This window comes from Leptodactylus fuscus, chromosome 3 (genome assembly GCF_031893055.1).
Source record: "Leptodactylus fuscus isolate aLepFus1 chromosome 3, aLepFus1.hap2, whole genome shotgun sequence".
NCBI classification, from domain to species: domain Eukaryota; kingdom Metazoa; phylum Chordata; class Amphibia; order Anura; family Leptodactylidae; genus Leptodactylus; species Leptodactylus fuscus.
The window spans coordinates 59,860,264-59,866,261 of record NC_134267.1 but is presented as its reverse complement, the minus strand read 5'-3'; the positions used below and the strand labels follow the sequence as shown (position 1 = coordinate 59,866,261).

At 49.8% G+C, this 5,998-nt stretch overlaps 2 pseudogenes; both read right to left on the bottom strand.

The window, feature by feature from the left end:
- Positions 1–222: 222 nt before the first annotated feature.
- On the bottom strand, positions 223–333 carry LOC142198713 (small nucleolar RNA SNORA17; annotated as a pseudogene).
- A 2,989-nt stretch (positions 334–3,322) lies between these two features.
- Positions 3,323–3,433, bottom strand: LOC142198709 (small nucleolar RNA SNORA17; annotated as a pseudogene).
- Positions 3,434–5,998: the final 2,565 nt, after the last annotated feature.

The window sequence follows — 5,998 nt, the reverse complement described above, 5'->3', positions numbered from 1 at the left end:
AGAAAGATAATAGATAAGTCATGGCGCGCCTGTCTCTCTTACTGGCGCAAAGTTGTAGACGCGATGTGACGTCATCACATCGCGTCTACACAGCCGGGTAGCCGGCGGCAGCAGCGAAGTGAGGAGCTGACATAGGTCAGCTCCCCGCTTCAGCGGCTGAAGCAAGCTGACCTGTGTCAGTTCCTCGCTTCGCGCTGCCCGCCTCTCTCGCTGACGCTGACACATATGCGGCTGAAGCGAGGAGCTGACCTGTGTCAGCTCCTCGCTTCGCCGCTGCAGCCTCTCTCGCTGACACATATGCGGCGAGCCAGCCGCATATGTGTCAGCGAGAAAGGCTGCAGCGGCGAAGCGAGGAGCTGACACAGGTCAGCTCCTCGCTTCAGCCGCATATGTAGGGCCGCCATCAGGAATTTTGGGGCCCCATACAGCCTAAGTGTCTGCCCCCCCCCCCCTGCCATTTTAAAACGACCTTGTTTTGCGTCATACCAATTCTGTATTACATTTCCCTTTATTTAGCAGCATTACAAGGCTTAATCAGATTCGATTTGCAGGTAAAATCTGCTACGTGTGACAGCGCCTATAGAGAGCCAACACCATCTATAAGAGCTCTCCTAATAAATCCTCAGGGCTTATTCACATTGCGTTTTTGGCCTCCCTTGCCGGGATACGTTGGTAACCAGTCAAAATCAGCTGTCAACTTATCCCTGCACGAATAACTGGCCATTAAAAAAAAGGGGGGCCTGCAGTTCTCCGTGCAGGGATAAGTGGGGAGCTGATTGTGACTGGTTACCAACATATCTCGGCAAGGGAGGCCAAAAACGCAACGTGAATACTCCTTTAAAGTGAAAGTCCCACCCCCAAACAGGCTGCTATACTAGTAGCATAGCAGCCTACATCATTATTATTCTCCAGCTAAAAACGTATATATTATATATTATTGCCCCAGTTCCCTCTCCGCAGTGCCGCACACCCGATGTCCCAACAATCCCCCCCGTCCACCCTCTAACATCTTTCCATTGCCCCCTGTACCCATACCTCCCAACTTTTGAAGAACCAAAAGAGGGATAAAATGTGCGGCGCGCTTTGCGCGCCGTGGGAAGTTTAGCCCCACCCACTGTTATGTTGACTCCGCCCACTCATTAATTTTTCATGTGCCCGCACACTGTATAATCCTCCTACAGTCACCCGTAAATTATATGTCCCCCCTCCGTCTCTCCCCCAGCTTCATATACACCCTTCATCTGCCCCCAGATTCATGTTCCCTCCATCTCTGCCCCCAGATTCATGTCCCCCCATCTCTGCCCCCAGATTCATGTCCCCCCCATCTCTGCCCCCAGATTCATGTCCCCCCCATCTCTGCCCCCAGATTCATGTCCCCTCCATTTCTGCCCCAAGATTCATGTCCCCTCCATCTCTGCCCACAGATTCATGTCCCTCCATCTCTGCCCCCAGATTCATGTCCCCCCATCTCTGCCCCAAGATTCATGTCCCCTCCATCTCTGCCCCCAGATCCATGTCCCCTCCATTTCTGCCCCCAGATTCATGTCCCTCCATCTCTGCCCCCAGATTCATGTCCCCTCCATCTCTGCCCCCAGATTTATGTCCCCTCCATTTCTGCCCACAGATTCATGTCCCCACATCTCTGTCCCCAGATTCATGTCCCCTCCATCTCTGCCCCCCAGATTCATGTCCCTCCATCTCTGCCCCCAGATTCATGTCCCCTCCATCTCTGCCCCCAGATTCATGTCCCCCCATCTCTGCCCCCAGATTCATGTCCCCCCATCTCTGCCCCCAGATTCATGTCCCCCCATCTCTGCCCCCAGATTCATGTCCCCTCCATTTCTGCCCCCAGATTCATGTCCCTCCATCTCTGCCCCCAGATTCATGACCCCCCATCTCTGCCCCCAGATTCATGTCCCCTCCATCTCTGCCCCAGATCCATGTCCCCTCCATTTCTGCCCACAGATTCATGTCCCCACATCTCTGCCCCCAGATTCATGTCCCCCCATCTCTGCCCCTAGATTCATATCCCCTCCATCTCTGCCCCCAGATCCATGTCCCCTCCATTTCTGCCCACAGATTCATGTCCCCACATCTCTGCCCCCAGATTCATGTCCCCTCCATCTCTGCCCCCCAGATTCATGTCCCTCCATCTCTGCCCCCAGATTCATGTCCCCTCCATCTCTGCCCCCAGATTCATGTCCCCCCATCTCTGCCCCCAGATTCATGTCCCCTCCATCTCTGCCCCTAGATTCATGTCCCCCCCATCTCTGCCCCCAGATTCATGTCCCCTCCATTTCTGCCCACAGATTCATGTCCCTCCATCTCTGCCCCCAGATTCATGACCCCCCATCTCTGCCCCCAGATTCATGTCCCCTCCATCTCTGCCCCCAGATCCATGTCCCCTCCATTTCTGCCCACAGATTCATGTCCCCACATCTCTGCCCCCAGATTCATGTCCCCCCATCTCTGCCCCCAGATTCATATCCCCTCCATCTCTGCCCCCAGATCCATGTCCCCTCCATTTCTGCCCACAGATTCATGTCCCCACATCTCTGCCCCCAGATTCATGTCCCCTCCATCTCTGCCCCAGATTCATGTCCCTCCATCTCTGCCCCCAGATTCATGTCCCCTCCATATCTGCCCCCAGATTCATGTCCCCCCATCTCTGCCCACAGATTCATGTCCCCTCCATCTCTGTCCCCAGATTCATGTCCCCTCCATTTCTGCCCACAGATTCATGTCCCCACATCTCTGCCCCCAGATTCATGTCCCCTCCATCTCTGCCCCCAGATTCATGTCCTCTCCATCTCTGCCCCCAGATTCATGTCCCCTCCATCTCTGCCCCCAGATTCATGTCCCCTCCATCTCTGCCCCCAGATTCATGTCCCCTCCATCTCTGCCCTCAGATTCATGTCCCTCCATCTCTGCCCCCAGTGTCATGCCATCCTCTCCATCTCTGCCCCCAGTGTCATGCCGTCCTCTCCATCTCTGCCCCCAGATTCATGTCCCTCCATCTCTGCCCCCAGTGTCATGCCGTCCTCTCCTTCATTTGCCCCCAGTTTCACGTTCCACATAATCCACATTACACTTACCTTTTCCTCGTTCCCCCGCTGCTCTCTGCGCGCCTGTCTCTCTTACTGGCGCACAGTTGTAGACGCGATGTGACGTCATCACATCGCGTCTACACTGCCGGGTAGCCGGCGGCAGCGGCAAAGTGAGGAGCTGACACAGGTCAGCTCCCCGCTTCAGCGGCTGAAGCGAGCTGACATGTGTCAGTTCCTCGCTTCGCCGCTGCCCGCCTCTCTCGCTGACGCTGACACATATGCGGCTGAAGCGAGGAGCTGACCTGTGTCAGCTCCTCGCTTCGCCGCTGCGGCCTCTCTCGCTGACACATATGCGGCGAGCCAGCCGCATATGTGTCAGCGAGAGAGGCCACAGCGGCGAAGCGAGGAGCTGACACAGGTCAGCTCCTCGCTTCAGCCGCATATGTGTCAGCGAGAGAGGCGGGCAGCGGCGAAGCGAGGAGCTGACCTGTGTCAGCTCCTTGCTTCAGCCACGTATGTGTTCAACTCAGATCTGCGTCCTCTGGACGCAGATCTGAGTTGAAACAAACAGGACATACAATGACTGCTGCCGGCGCCAGGGGGCCCGGGCCCCCCCCCCCATTTTTAAATTTGGCCGGGCCCCTGACACCAGTAGCAGTAGTACTTGCCTATCGGCGGCCCTGTGTCTGGCTACCGGTCAGCTGCCATAGTTAAGCACCCGGCGGATGTCAGGAAGTGGTTAAGAGGGAGCATCAACGGAACATTAAAATATTTGATAATAAAAGTGAATAATTACTTACTAAGTGGAAGAAATAGATGGTGCTGTTATTAATAAGAAATGATTTACAATACTGAGTTTTGTCTAATATTTACTCCCTAATAACTTCCTACAGATTTCCTAATTTAATCTTATTAGATCAATCTTTGTATCATAAATTTATATCTAGATATACGCAGGGATATAAGCAAAACAGAAGACAATGTCACACCATATGGTAAATACACTTCGTAGACAAAGATAAATTAGTTGGTCAGGATCAAGTATGCTGACCTCCAGCGGTTGTGCAAATATCGGTACAAAACTATGACGTGCTTTTCTAGTGTTTTGACAATCCAGGTATGTGTCTTCTAGGCTAGAAGCTGCTGAATGGTACAAAATCAAACTGATCTGAAAGAAACAGACATTTGTGAGCGCTGGTGATAACCTACTAAACCAAAGGTGCAATTCAAGATAATTTTATTGATAAAGTCTCATAATACTGTGTTATAGGCATATTAATGGCTCTTTCTTATCTTAAAGGAAGCAATCTGTGATTGACCAGTGTGTGCTTTATGGGATTGGTTTAATTGCCTAATCCCCTCTTTTGATGTTAGTCACTTGGTCACTTACTGAACAAGAGCTGTATACATACAATGCTTTTGTGCTGGACTTTATGCTACAGGCCAGGTATGACCAGTCTTAAAGCTCCTGCTTCTGCAATCTAGCAGGTCTAGGTCAAGTCTCTAGCTGTCAGATGCCAACATATTTTAGCACGCTTTACAGACATTGTCAGGACTCCTAATTTAATTTCCCTATCTGAATGTCTTTGCAGAGTGGGAGAAAACTGAAGTAACCCACACAAACAGAAAGAGAACAATACAAACTCATTGTAGATGTCCTTGGTTGAAATTGGATGGATAGCCAGGATAGTCCAGATGGTGGATAAGCAGCCCCAATCAAGTTCCAAAGATATTCAATCTGCTGTGCAGGTTCATGGTACATCAGTGTCAGCACAAACTATCTGTCAACATTTATATGAAATGAAACGCTATGGTAGGTGACCCAGGACCCCACTGCTGACCAAGATGGAGCTTTTTCGTAAAGCACATGATTCTAGTGTTCACCAAAAATGGAATGAGTCCCACAAGGAAAAGAACACAGTACCAACAGTCAAATATGTTGGAGGTTCGAACATGTTTTGGGGTTGTTTGACTCAGTGCAAGGCATCTTGAAGTCTGAAGATTGCCAAAATGATTGCCAATGTAGGGTCCTGTGTCAGAGAGCTGGGTTTACGTCCTAGGTAATTGGTGTTCCAGCAGGATAAGGACCTCAAACATGCTTCAAAAAGCACCCAGAAATGAATGGAAACAAAGCACTGGAAAGTCCTGAAGTGGCCAGCAATGAGTCCGGATCTAAATCCCATTGAAACCGTTTTTTTTAACTGAACACAAAGTCAAACATGCAGGACTCTGTGTCCAGTTAGGGAAAAAAAAAACGGTTTCACTGAAGAGAGGCAGAAAATGCCCTTGTGCATTTTCTGCCTCTCTTCAGTGAAACCGTTTTTTTTTTTTCCTAACTAGACACAGAGTCCTGCATGTTTGACTTTGTGTTCGGTTAAAAAAAACGGTGAATGAGTTTGAAAACTGACTGTCGGGTTTCCATCCCCAGTCCAGTTTCTCGGGGCAGAAGACGGTAACCTGCCGGACTGGCTAAAGCAGAGACTGGGCACAGGTGTGAACATGCCCTAAGAAATAAGTTATATGTTTCTGGTTTAAATGAATAAAAAATGGTGATAAATCCGTTTCAAGCCCCAAATCTGGTAGTCTCAATCCCAGCAGCATTTATGGAAGTCATTGGAGGAGAACCCAGCAAATAAAAACTTCCTGAACTCATAAAGTGCCACTTGGTTCTCAGATTGTCAGTGTTTGAGCCCTAAATACCAACAGCATAAATAATATGTTGACGGACTAGAACCCCAAAACCTGGTAACAATTTCCCTTTAAAATCTGCCTTTATAAGCATTGTTGTGTTGTCAAGAGCCATTTCCATTGGGATTCTTGCTTTATTTTCATCTGTCTCAAGCCATTAGAATGACGTTATTATCCTCCACCTTGTTACACAGAATACTTCCACAATCAGTCATCAATTATCACTAATACAGTTCTCACTGACTGTCATTATCAAGTAATTT